This window comes from Lepus europaeus, chromosome 5 (genome assembly GCF_033115175.1).
Source record: "Lepus europaeus isolate LE1 chromosome 5, mLepTim1.pri, whole genome shotgun sequence".
Taxonomy (NCBI): Eukaryota; Metazoa; Chordata; class Mammalia; order Lagomorpha; family Leporidae; genus Lepus; species Lepus europaeus.
In genome coordinates this window covers 28,286,749-28,300,032 of record NC_084831.1, presented here as the reverse complement: position 1 = coordinate 28,300,032, position 13,284 = coordinate 28,286,749, and the positions used below count along the sequence as shown (strand labels likewise).

At 44.9% G+C, this 13,284-nt stretch overlaps 1 protein-coding gene across 4 annotated transcripts in view; it reads right to left on the bottom strand.

Annotated features, from left to right (window-relative positions):
* THRAP3 (thyroid hormone receptor associated protein 3) overlaps positions 1-13,284 on the bottom strand; it is a 72,437-nt gene that overhangs the window by 43,159 nt on the left and 15,994 nt on the right. For 2 of the 4 annotated variants that reach the window (XM_062190981.1, XM_062190982.1), the window contains exon 2: positions 3,377-3,480. The gene's annotated coding sequence lies outside the window, so the exon portion shown is untranslated. The remainder of the gene's footprint in view (positions 1-3,376; positions 3,481-13,284) is intronic. The other 2 variants (XM_062190979.1, XM_062190980.1) reach the window with 1 other exon arrangement.

Sequence of the window (13,284 nt, the reverse complement as noted above, 5' to 3'; positions counted from 1 at the left end):
CAGTCCAGCTCTCTGCTGCGGCCCGGGAAGGCAGTGGAGGATGGCCCAAGTGCTTGGGCCCTGCACCCGCATGGGAGGCCAGGAGGAAGCACCTGGCTCTGGCTTCAGATCGGCGCAGCACGCCGGCCGTAGCGGCCATTTGGGGAGTGAACCAACGGAAGGGAGACCTTTGTCTCTGTCTCTATCTCTAAGTCTGCCTGTCAAAAAAAAAAATTATTGATATGGGGCTGATGCTGTGACACAGCAGGTTAAGTACCCATCTGTGATGGTGGCATTCCATCCACATCAAGGCCAACTGTTTGAGTCCCAGCTGATCTGATTCCAATACAAATCGCTGATAATGTAAGGCAGCAGAAGATGGCCCAAGTACTTGGGCGCTTGCCACCCACATGGGAGACCCGGATGGAGTTCCAGGCTCCTGGCTTCAGCAGGGGCTGCTGCAGTCATTTAGCAGACAGAAGTGCAAGCTCTCTCATTCTCTAACTCTGCCTTTCAAATAAATAAATTTGACAGAAAAAAAATTTTTTTTAATTTATTGTATTTATTTGAAAAAGTTACAGAGAGAGGTCTTCCATTCTGTTGGTTCACTCCCCAAATGACTGCTAGCGCCACAGGCTGGGGCTTTAACCCGCTGTGCCACAGCACCGGCCCTGGAAAATTATTTCTACACTAGAATTCTATAACTAGTCAAGTTCACGATCAATACGAAGGCAGAAATAAAAGCACTTTTACACAATGTCTAAAAATTTTGTTTTCTATTCTTTTCTTCAGCAGCTAAAGGAAAAAGGTATTCCTCCAAAACAAAAGGCTGATTCAAAAAGATCATGGGATCTAGCCCAAGAACAGGAATAAGAAAAACATCTGGATGATGATGCGAGCACAACAGCTGTACTGCTGCCTAGACATGCACATCCAGATGCAACTGAGCAAGTGTCTCCAAAATACTTTCCATATAGCCAAAATGCTTAAATGTACTGAGGAAAATTTACACTAATGCATGGAGTTTAGAAAGGAACTATCAATAAAAACACAGAAACCAGGGGCCCACGCTGTGGCATAGCAGGTAAAGCCGCCACCTGCAGTGCTGGCATCCCATGTGGGTGATAGTTCGAATCCCAGCTGCTCCACTTCTGATCCAGCTCTCTGCCATGGCCTGGAAAAGCAATAGAAGATGGCCCAAGTCCTTGTGCCTCTGCACACATGTGGGAGACCCAGAAGAGGCTCCTGGCTCCTGGCTTCGAATCTGCCCAGCTCCAGACATTGCTGCCATTTGGGAAGTGAACCAGTGGATGGAAGACCCCTCTCTCTCTTTTTCTGACTCTGCCTCCCTGCAGCTCTGCCTTTCAAATCAATAACTAGCTCTTAAAAAGAAACACAGAAACAAGGCAAAACAGGTTCTTAAAAAGACTAATTATTAGCACCAAAGAAAACACACACTTGTGCAAAAAAGAAAAAGTAACCATAGTAGTGCCGGCATTGGCCCAGGTTAAGTTACATCCCAAAACAGAATGCCAGTTTAAGTACCTGCTGCTCGGCTTCCAATTCAGCTCCCTGCTAGTGTAACTAGGAAAGGAGCAGATGATGGCCCAAGTGCGTGAGCTGCTGCCATCCACGAGGGAGATCTGTATGGACTTAAAGGGTCCTGTCTTCAGCCTAGCACAGCCCCAGCCATTGAAACCATCTGGGGAATGATCCAGCAAATGAAGATCTACCTGCCTGTCTCTGTCTCACCGCCTTTCAAGTTAAAAAAAAACCTTAAAAAAAAAAAAGAGAGGCATCCATAGCACAATAGCATACAACAAAATTAGACAGTGAACAACACTGTCAGCCATGAAATACTCTAACCAAAATTACTTTCTATATATAAATGTTTGGGAAATCTACAAAAAAACAACTCTATCTAAGGTGGGAAGTCAACAGATAACACCAAACACTGGAAAGAAAAATAAGTTTATTATTTAGAGGGGCAATACACAATGAATAGCTGCTTTCAGGCACAAGGAAGGGAAGAAGTACTGTTTTTTCAGTCTGATGTCTAGATAATAGTTTTGTTTTTTTGTTTTGTTTTTTTGTTTTTTTTAATTTTTATTTTTTGACAGGCAGAGTGGATAGTGAGAGAGACAGAGAGAAAGGTCTTCCTTTTTGCCATTGGTTCACCCTCCAATGGCCGCTGCAGCCGGCGCATCGCGCTGATCCGAAGCCAGGAGCCAGGCGTTTCTCCCGGTCTCCCATGCGGGTGCAGGGCCCAAGGACTTGGGCCATCCTCCACTGCCTTCCCGGGCCATAGCAGAGAGCTGACCTGGAAGAGGGGCAACCGGATAGACTCCAGCGCCCCAACCAGGACAAGAACCCGGTGTGCCGGCGCCACAAGGCGGAGGATTAGCCTGTTAAGCCACGGCGCCGGCCCTAGATAATAGTTTTTAACCACATATGAATAAAGTTTCCTGACACTACAAATAAATATGCAAAATGCTTTTTAAGCTTAAGAAAATATACTCTGAAAAGAATTCATATATATGTAAGAATGTATTCTTACCATTTATTCACCACAGGGAAAAATAAGGGAAAAACCTGCGTGCCCACCTAAAAGGGACTAGTTAAGAAATCACTGGGTCTGGCACTGTGGCATAGTGGGTAAAACCACCACCTGCAGTGCCAGCATCCCATATGGGTGCCAGTTCTAGTCCCAGCTACCCCACTTCCCATCCAGCTCTCTACTATGGCCTGGGAAAGCAGCAGAAAATGGCTCAAGTTCTTGGGTCCCTGCACCCGCGTGGCAAGTCCTGGAGGAAGTTCCTGGCTCCTGGCTTCAGATTGGCCATTGCAGCCAACTGGGGAGCGAACCAGCAAATGGAAGACCTCTCTTTTATCTCTCTCTCTGCCTTTCCTTCTCTCTGTGTGTAACTCTGACTTTCAAATAAATAAATAAATCTTTAAAAAAAAAAAAAAAGAAAAGAAAAGAAATCATGGGGGCTGGCATTGGGGATATAGCAGGTATGGGTGCTAATTCCTGTCCTAGCTGCTCCATTTCTGATCCAGATCTATGCTAATGGCCTGGAAAAAGAGCAGAAGATGGCCTAAGTGTTTGGGCTCCTGCCACCCACATGGGAGACCCAGAGGAAGCTCCTGGCTTCAGCCTGGCCCAGCACTCACCGTTGCAGCCATCAGGGGTGTGAACCAGCAGATAGAAAACTTCCCTCTCTTTCTCGCTCGCTCACTCTTTCAAATAAATAAATCTTTTTCAAAAAGATTTTTAAAAAACACTTCATAACAACCCCAAAATTTCAAAGAAGCCTCTGGATAATCATTTCCAAACATAAGATTGATTTTATAAAATCAATGAAGTTATCAGTCCTTCTTAAAACCAGGCATTTACCTTACCAGAACAACGATTCAACTTGGACTGGATCCAAGGCACTACCTCAAAACAAGAGTGGCAATGTCACTGGAGTCTCCAATTTACAAATTCAGGATACAATTCTGAAATGAGATAAAATAAGCAATGATAAAATGACTACCTACACCTTGTAGACCCCATTATTGATTCTTGAAATCAATTAGCAAAAATTCTTTCAACTTCATTCCAAATAGACACAGACATGTCTCTGAAAGTGTACCAGTCTGGTAGTCTATCTCTCTCACATGTATTTTCATCCATCCAACCTCCTATAGTATGGAAAGCTAAAACTTTTCTTCTTGTAACTTGATAAATTTCACTGGCACAATTTCAGGTGCTACATCATGCAAGACTAATTTGCACATCTCTAATTCTAACTGGTAAACTTGGTAAAAATCAGATATTTTAAATAAGAAAAAATGTAACTGAGATGTGCTCAACTAAATTTTACAAATACAAATCAAGTTAAAATAACTACCCATCTCAACCCCTACAAACACCAAAAACCCTTCTGCTCTAGTTGTCTAAATATTCCAGATTGGTAAGTACAGTAATATAGCAAAGCTATGTAGAGGGGTGGGCATTTGATCTAACAGTTGGGATACCTGCATCTCCTATCAGAGTACCTGGGTTCAAGGTCTAGGTTCTACTCCAATTCCAGCTTTCTGCTAATAACACACCCTGAGAGGCAGCAGCTCCGTGAGGGTTCAAGTAGTTAAGTCCCTGTCACCCACTCGGGAGGATCTGCATTGAATTCCAGGTTCCCAGCTTCCACCTGGCCCAGCCATGGTTATTGCAGACGGGACGCAATCCATCCCTCTCTCTTTTCTTTCCTCCACCCTGCTCATGAATACAGATTTCTTAAACGCAATGTAGAGTTACCTAAAACAAATAGCAAAATCAAATTCCGGGACCAGCACTGTGGCGTAGCAGGTAAAGCCACTGCCTGCAGTGCCAGTGTCTCCTATGAGCGCCGGATCAAGTCCCAGCTGCCCCACTTCCGATCCAGCTCTCTGCTATGGCCTAGGAAAGCAGTGGAAGATGGCGGAAGTCCTTGGGCCCTCGCATCCACGTAGGACACCCAGAAGTTCCTGGTTCCTGGCTTCAGATCAGCACAGCTCCTGCCATAGCAGCCATTTGGGGAGTGAACCAGTGGATGGAAGAGCTCATTCGCCTGCGCACTCTCTCTTGCTTGTTTTCTGCCTCTCTATAAATCTTTCAAATAAATAAATCTTTTTTTAAAAAAATTAAATTCAAACACCATAAGGTTCATTTAAGTTGTCAATGTTCTCATTCTTGGTTTATTAAAGCATTATTGTGGGGCCAGTGTTGTGGCACAGTGGGTTAAGCTGCTGCCTGCAGTGACAGCATCCCACATGAGCACCAGTTTGAACCCTAGTTCAAGTCCAATCCAACTCCCTGCTAATAATGTGCCTGGGAAAGCAGCAAAAGATAACTCAAGTACCTGGGTCCCTGACACCCATGTGGGAGACCTGGATGGAGTTGGAGGTTCCTGGCTTCAGCCTGACACAGCCCAAGCTGCTGTGAAGATTTCTGTCTAATTCTTTCAAATAAATAAAATAAACTTAAAAAAAAAAAAAGTATTATTCACTCACACTACTATAAAGTAAAAAGGCACACAAGATCCAGATAATCTGATGATGCAGTTTCAATAGTAATCTTTTTCAATTATTCAGCATTTCCTCAATAAGGTAGTGCAGGTACCCATCTAACTTTCTCTGAACCCTGTGGTCTGTATACAGCTGAACCCTTGCCTATTTAGCCAGGAAGGAAAGGAATGTATTTCCTTATCCTTTGTACCTACAGAATCTTCAGACTACAAGGCCTCCTTTCCACCTCACCAAATGGTTTGCTCTCTCCTGGGCTAGGCTGGGTACTGTCCTCTGTGTTATCCTGGATATGGCTCTCTACACCCATCTCATTTTATCTGTTAATATGTTAATTCCCTCACCAGGCCATAAATTCTTTATATACCTAACACTGATATGTGTTTGCTGAGTAAACTGAATATCCAAGCAATAGTTCTTGACCTATACCAAAGGTAACCAGAAGACTACCATTACAAACAAGCAATAATAAAAGCTACTTTTACGACTATCATCCAGATGGAAGTCATTTTCAGTCAGACCTATTACCATTATTGACAATGGTCATGTATGTACTTAGCTGATAAACAGAAAAAATACAGCACCTTCAAATATTCTTTCAAAATACTTCTGCATGTATTCTTATAGTTTGTGCTTAGAATTCATTTTGGCTTATATCAGCCAAAACATATTTCCCTGTTTCCTAACTCCAGAGGCACAAAAGAAGCTCATGTCAGCCACGTTGCCTAGAAGGGGAAACCCCATCAATGCTACAGGACTCAAACTGCTCTTACTCCACAATACACTGAATTTAAGAAATGAACTATTGCAACACATCCATTCTCCAAATTCTAATCAGAGGGCAAAAGCACATGTGCAAAAACCTTCTATTTTACTACCCCATCCCATTTTCTTCCTATTTATTAACCTCTTTTCTCAGATACTGGCAAGAATTTTTCTCACTCCAACTAGTGTTAAATTTTCCATTATGAGGAATGGTAAAACAAACCTGATACTCTGGCCCTCAGTTATTCTGTGACTGCAGACACCTGAAGCCCTGTGTCCTCATCCTTGCCATCAGTTTTTATGATCTCTGCCTGCCAGCTTGTCATGCCTGTGTGTCTAGTCACCCATAGGCATACTATCCAGTCTCCATCTCCTGAGCCTCCCCCAGCCAGATACCCATATATCAGCAAGATTTTTGCACTGACAATAACTGACCCTCTTCCCTTCTACACATTAACTGTCCACTTGTTGAACAACATCAAACATGTATTAAGTACCAACTACTTGCCAGGTACTATTGTAAGCACTGAGGACGTAACAGTTAAAAAAAAATCCCTTCTGGGATGGGCACTGGCTTGGGACATCTACATACTGAAATGTCTGTTTGAGGCCTGGCCCTGCTCCTGATTCCACCACCAGCCTGCTAATGCACTCCCTGGAAGGCAGAAACTGATGGCTCAAGCAGCTGGATCCCTGCTACACTTGTGGGAGAACTGTGTTGAGTTTCTGACTCCTAGCTTTAGTCTGGTCCAATCTTGGGCACTGTCAGCATTCAGGGAGTGAACCAGCAAACAGAAACTCTCTGCTTCTCTGCCTTTCAAATAAACAAACAATTTAAAAATACATCCCAGGGCCGGCGCCGTGGCGCAGTAGGTTAATCCTCCGCCTTCAGCGCCAGCATCCCATATGGGCGCCAGTTCTAGTCCCGGCTGCTCCTCTTCCAATCCATCTCTCTGCTGTGGCCTGGGAAGGCAATAGAAGATGGCCCAAGTGCTTGGGCCCTGCACCCACATGGGAGAATGGGAAGAAGCAGGCCATTAACAGTAAGCTGGATCTGAAGCGGAGCAGCCAGGACTCGAACTGGTGCCCATATGGGATGCAGCGCCATAGGCGGAGGCTTACCCTACTATGCCACAGCACCCGCCCCAATAAATAAATCTTAAAAAAGGGGGGGGGGGGGACACTACCAACTGGAGTAACACATTCTGATTGTAGAGAGAACAGACTTCAACAGGCCAAGGGCAGAAGAAATCAGTAAAATGTTGCCTAAAATAACCCAAGTAGAGGACAGCAGTTCCTTAGACTACATTGTAGCTCAGAATACTCCCAAGTTCCATACACTGTATGACCTCTGCTATCGCTGCCTTTCAAATAAATAAACAAATCTTTAAAAAAGAAAAAAACCTGCCAATCACATGTTGGCTTGCCTTAAGAGTGTCTAGTTAGTATGATGATTCAGTTGGCCTGTTAGGAGTGGCTGTCCCTTGCTCCTCTCCCCTAAAATTACAAACATGGGGTGGGTGTTGTGGTGTAGCCAGTTAAGCCACCACTTAGGATACTAGCATCCCCTATCAGACTGCCTGGTCAAGCCCCAGCTACTCCACTTTTCAATTCAGTTTCCTGCTAGTATACCAGGGAAGCAGCATATGATGGCCCAAGCCCTTGGGTTCCTGCCACCTATGTGGGAAGACCTGGATGGAGGTTCAGGCCCCTGGCTTGAAACTGGCCCAGTCCTTGGCTGCTGCAGTCATTTAAGGAGTCAACCAGTGGATGGATGATTCCCCACACCCCACAACACACAACCCTGAATACTCTGACTCTCAAATACATTTTTTTTAATTTAAAATTTAAAATTAAAAAAAAAAAATTTCTAGGCAATGTGCCTAGAAAAAGCAGGTGGCCCAAATACACCACAGTGCCGGCCCCAAATAAATCTTTTTTTTTTTTAAAGCAGATGATGCTATCCTCCATAATTACCTTTGTTAGAAAACTCTCCTCCAAAATAGTTAATAACAATCCATTTACCCCAAGGCATTTACATCAGGATACCAACTTCAAGACAAGTCACATTTGCTTTCATTTATTTGTAAATAATAAAGACTAAATTTGATGCCAGAATAGCCTTTCATGTGGCATAGTGGATAAAGCTGCTGCCTGCAACATCAACATCCCATATGGGCACCAGTTCAAAACCTAGCTGCTCCATTTCCAATCCAGCCCCCTGTTAACGCACCAGGAAAGCAGCGGAAGAAGGTCCAAGTGCTTGAGGCCCTACCATAACCCACATGAAACTGAGAAGAATCTCCAGGTTCCTTGCTTTGACTTGGTCCAGCCCCAGCCACCGCACCCAGCTGGGGAGTGAACCAGCAGATGGAAGATCTCTAACTCTGACCTTCAAATAAATAAATAAATCTTTTTAAAAAAAAGTAAAATAACTTGCCACAAATATGATCATGGTGTTTTTCCTGCTCACTAAACAGAACCCAATACAGCACTTCACAATCCTGTTCTATCTTCTGCCACTCATATGTTTCAAAACAATGAAACTACCTTTATTTTTAACTACCTCTTTAGAATGAATTTTGTTTCCATACTTTCAGACATATTCTTTCACTGCTTTGAATAGCCTCCTCTCTAACAATCACTTCTGTTCCATCTTCCTCCCACCCACACATAAAACCCACGATCCTTCCCATTAACTTATCTCTAAATCTCTTTCTATCCTTCCAGAACCAGCACAAAGTTAACTCCTGTATTATTGTTCCCCAACTCCTCAGGAGTTAGTAAGCTATCACTCCACCTTTTACTACTGCCATTATCACATTGCACTGTATTTAACTGCTTCTGCCTCCCCACTAAACATGAATGTCCATAAGGATAGAGACTGTGTCCTACCTAAGTTGTATCTCCCCAAATAGCCCCAATGGCAGGGTCAGGGCGGTCTGAGGAAACTTCCTTGTATTTGGTAGATTTTAACATGTTTTTTGGATATATAAAGTTTGAATCCCAAGATAGTAACATCTGAGCAAGTATGGCAATAGGGAAGATAAAAGTATGAATGCAGTGATGTCCCACATCCTTTTTTTTATTTATTTGAGAGACAGAGTTACAGAGAGAGGTAGAGACAGACAGACAGAGGTCTTCCATCTGCTGGTTCACTCTCTAGATGGCTGCAACAGCCGGAGCTGCGCGAATCCGAAGCCAGGAGCCAGGAGCTTCTTCCAGGTTTCCCACGTGGGTGCAGGGGTCCAAGGACTTGGGCCATCTTCTACTGCTTTCCCAGGCCATAGTAGAAAGCTGGACTGGAAGAGGAGCAGCCGGGACCAGAACCAGCGCCCATATGGGATGCCGGCACTGCAAGCACGACAGCTTTAACCTGCTGCACGACAGCACCGGCCCCCAATCTCACATCCTTAAGAATATACTTGAGGGGCCAGCATTGTAGCACAGTGGGTAAAGCTGCTCTCGTGACACCATCGTCTCAGATGGGCAATGGTTCCTGTACTGGCTGCACCACTTTCAATCAATCCAGCTCCCTGCTAATGGCCTAGGAAAAGCAGGAGAATATAGCCTAAGTTCTTGGGCCTCTGCCACCTACAAGGAGACCTGGAGGAAGCTCCTGGCTTTGGCCTAGCCCAATTCTGCCTGTTGTCGCCACATGGGGAGTGAACCAGCAGATGGAAGATCTGTCTCTGTCTCTCCCTCTCTCTATGTAACTCTTTCAAATAAATGAATAAGTCTTTTAAAAGAAAACTAAATACTTTCAGATGTTTCAGAAATCTCAAAAGATTAAGAAAGGCCCCTGAGCCAGTGCTGCAGCATAATAGGCTAAGTCTCTGTCTGCAGCGCTGGCATAGCATATGGGCGCTATCTCAAGTCCCGGCTGCTCCTCTTCCAATTCAGCTTTCTGCTATGGCCTGGGAAAGCAGTGGAAGACAGCCCAAGTCCTTGGGCCCCTGAGCCAGCATGGGAGACCTGGAAGAAGCTCCTGGCTCCTGTCTTTGGATTGGCCCAGGCCCAGCTCCAGCCACTGCAGCCATTTACGGAGTGAACCAGCGAATCCAAGACCTTTCTGTCTCTCCCTCTCTGTAACTCTACCTCTCAAATAAACAAAATCTTTATATCTTTTTCAAAAAGGCAAAAACCTCAACTATTTATGCAAAAGGTATGAAATAAATAATGTGTCATATCAATTTTTTCAAAAAATTACAACAGTAGACATAACTATAAGAAAAAGTTATAGGCTGGGGCCGGTGCTGCGGCATAGTAGGTTAAGCCTGCCTGCAGCCCCGGCATCCCATAGGGACGCCTGCTGAAGTCTCAGCTGCTCCTCTTCCAATCCAGCACTCTGCTAATGGCCTGGGAAAGCAATGATGAATTTCTCAAATTTTTTATTTTATTTGAAAGGCAGAGTTACAGAGAGGTAGAGACAGAGATCTTCTGTCCTCTGGTTCATTCCCCATATGACCGCAATGGCCAGGACTGGTCCAGGCTGAAGCCAGGAGCCTAGAACTATGTCCAGGTCTCCCACATGAGTGGCAGAGTCAGGACTGTAAGGAATGATAAAATGGGTTTATAATACATAGGAAGTACTTACAATAGTTGTATGATACCTACTATGATTAAATGCACTGCAATCCTGAATTTATTCTAAACTGTCACGAAGGAGCCGGAGTTGTGGCATAGCAGGTTACAGCAGTGCTGACATTCCGTATCACAGCAGAGGTTCAAGTCCCAGCAGCTCCATTTCTGATCCAGCTGCATGCTAAATACAACTGGGGAAGCAGCAGAAGATGGCCCAAGTACTGGGGCCTCTGCCACTCACATGGGAGACCTGGATGAAGTTCCTGGCTCCCAGCTTCAGCCTGGCCCAACTCCAACTAGTGCAGCCATTTGGGGAGTGAACCAGCAGATGGAAGATCTACCCCAACTCCCTGCCCCATCACTCTGTCTTTAAATAAAGTAAATCTTTAAAAAAAAAAAAAACTTACTGATACACACTTGATTTGAGTCTTGGGAAGGTATGTAAAATATAAAAAGCCTCACTAGAAAACCAAATCAAACTGTTCATGTAATGCTCAAGAGCCAAAGACTGGAACAAATGTGCAACGTTCACCCAAGGACAGAACCAGAATGTCACTAGCCTGAAATGCCAAGTAAAAAGAAAGGTTAGGGGCCGGCACAGTGGGTTAACACCCTGGCCTGAAGCGCCAGCATCCCATATGGGCGCCGGTTCTAGTCCCGGCTGCTCCTCTTCGGATCCAGCTCTGTATTGTGGCCTGGGAAAGCAGTAGAAGATGGCCCAAGTCCTTGGGACCCTGCACCCACGTGGGAGACCAGGAGTGAATCATTGGATGGAAGACCTCTCTCTCTCTCTGCCTCTCCTCTCTCTGTGTAACTCTTACTTTCAAATTAATAAATAAGTCTTAAAAAAAAAAAAGAAAGGAGAAAGGTTAACTTTCAACTCTGAGATGGGGAAGTTACTCCAAGCAGGCAAGTTAGGATGCTGAAAGGATGAGCCAGGATGGAAGACAGAGATAAGCCAGGAAGCTATCAGGTTTGAGGTTCACTTAACAAGGTAAGTGCCTATTATATTTAAGACATTATCCTGGCCTTTCAAGAGCTTATGTGTAAGGGTGGAGGAGGAGTGTTACACAGAGAGACCCACATAACACCTGTCAGAATTGAGTGCCACCAGGGAAGTACAGAGGTAAAGGTCACATATAACTAGAAGAACAAAGGTAGGTTTCAGGAGGAAGTCTAATTATTTGACCAAGCTCCTAAAGAGCAAGTAAAATTTGTTTAAGGGAGCACTGCTGGGGCCGGAGTTGTGGCACAGCGGGTTAACACCCTGGCCTAAAGCGCCGGCAACCCATACAGGCGCCGGTTCAAGTCCTGGCTGCTCCACTTCCGATCCAGCTCTCTGCTATGGCCTGGGAAAGCAGTAAGAAGATGGCCTAAGTCCTTGGGCACCTGCACCCATGTGGGAGACCTGGAAGAAGCTCCTGGCTCCTGGCTTCAGATCTGTGCAGCTCCTGCCCGTTGCGGCCTACTGGGGAGTGAACCATCGGATAGAAGACCTCTCTCTCTCTCTCTGCTTCTTCTCTCTCTGTGTAACTCTTTCAAATAAATAAATCTTTAAAAAAAAGAAAGAAAGAAAGAAAGAAAGAAAGAAAGAAAGAAAGAGAAAAGGAGCACTGCTGACTAGACACTCAACAGCAGCTGAAAGTCTGAAACTGCCTTACATATACGTACTGTAAATGACATTCAACAAATTATGGGTGCTAGAAATTATAAAAAGAAAAAGTACCAAACTTTCAAAACTGAGTAGGAAAAACAGGATGCCACTGAGATCAGTAAAGCTGAGCAAGGTGTCATCTAGAGAAGATTTCTCATTTAGTTTTGGATGCATTAGTTTGCTCCTGCAGAAGAATTCATTAAAGCATATCCACCTTTGAAGTTTCTGTTGTTTAAATTATAAATAGCTGGCCGGCGCCGTGGCTTAACAGGCTAATCCTCCGCCTTGCGGCGCCGGCACACCGGGTTCTAGTCCCGGTTGGGGCGCCAGACTCTATCCCGGTTGCCCCTCTTCCAGGCCAGCTCTCTGCTATGGCCCGGGAAGGCAGTGGAGGATGGCCCGGGTGCTTGGGCCCTGCACCCGCATGGGAGACCGGGAGAAGCACCTGGCTCCTGGCTTCGGATCAGCGAGATGCGCTGGCCGCAGCGGCCATTGGAGGGTGAACCAACGGCAAAAAGGAAGACCTTCCTCTCTGTCTCTCTCTCTCACTATCCACTCTGCCTGTCAAAAAAAAAAAAAAATTATAAATAGCTACAGATCCTACACACAGTTCAGTAACTGCTTCTAACAGTACAGCCAAACTGAAATATTTTCAAACAAATTTGTCATTAAAAATTATCTTGGCCAGTGCCACAGCTCACTAGGTTAATCCTCCGCCTGCGGCGGCCAGCGCCCTGGGTTCTAGTCCCGGTCGTTCCTCTTCCAGTCCACCTCCTCTGCTGTGGCCCGGGAAGGCAGTGGAGGATGGCCCAAGTGCTTGGGCCCTGAGCCGCATAGGAGACCAGGAGGAAGCACCTGGCTCCTGGTTTTGGATCAGGCAGCGCTGGCCGTAGTGGCCATTTGGGGGGTGAAACAACAGAAAAGGAAGACCTTTCTCTCTGTCTCTAACTCTGTCAAAAAAGAAAGAAAGAAAAAAAATTATCTTAGCAATTTTAGAAAGCCTTGGAAAATTAAAAAACAGATCTATCCAAAATGTTCATATTCTCTGGTTTTTCTAATTCTAGAAAATATATTTTGTTGTTGTTATTGATGCTAACCCAACAGCAAATGACAAACACATTAGGGAATAGCAAGCTCCTCCACCCACAACATACCAAATCCCCAGGCCACCCAGCCACTGCTGACCAGAGGGCTCTTCAAAAAAAGGATCCTGTTTGCAAACCACTTACAGCCAACATTAACAGCTCAAGAATCAG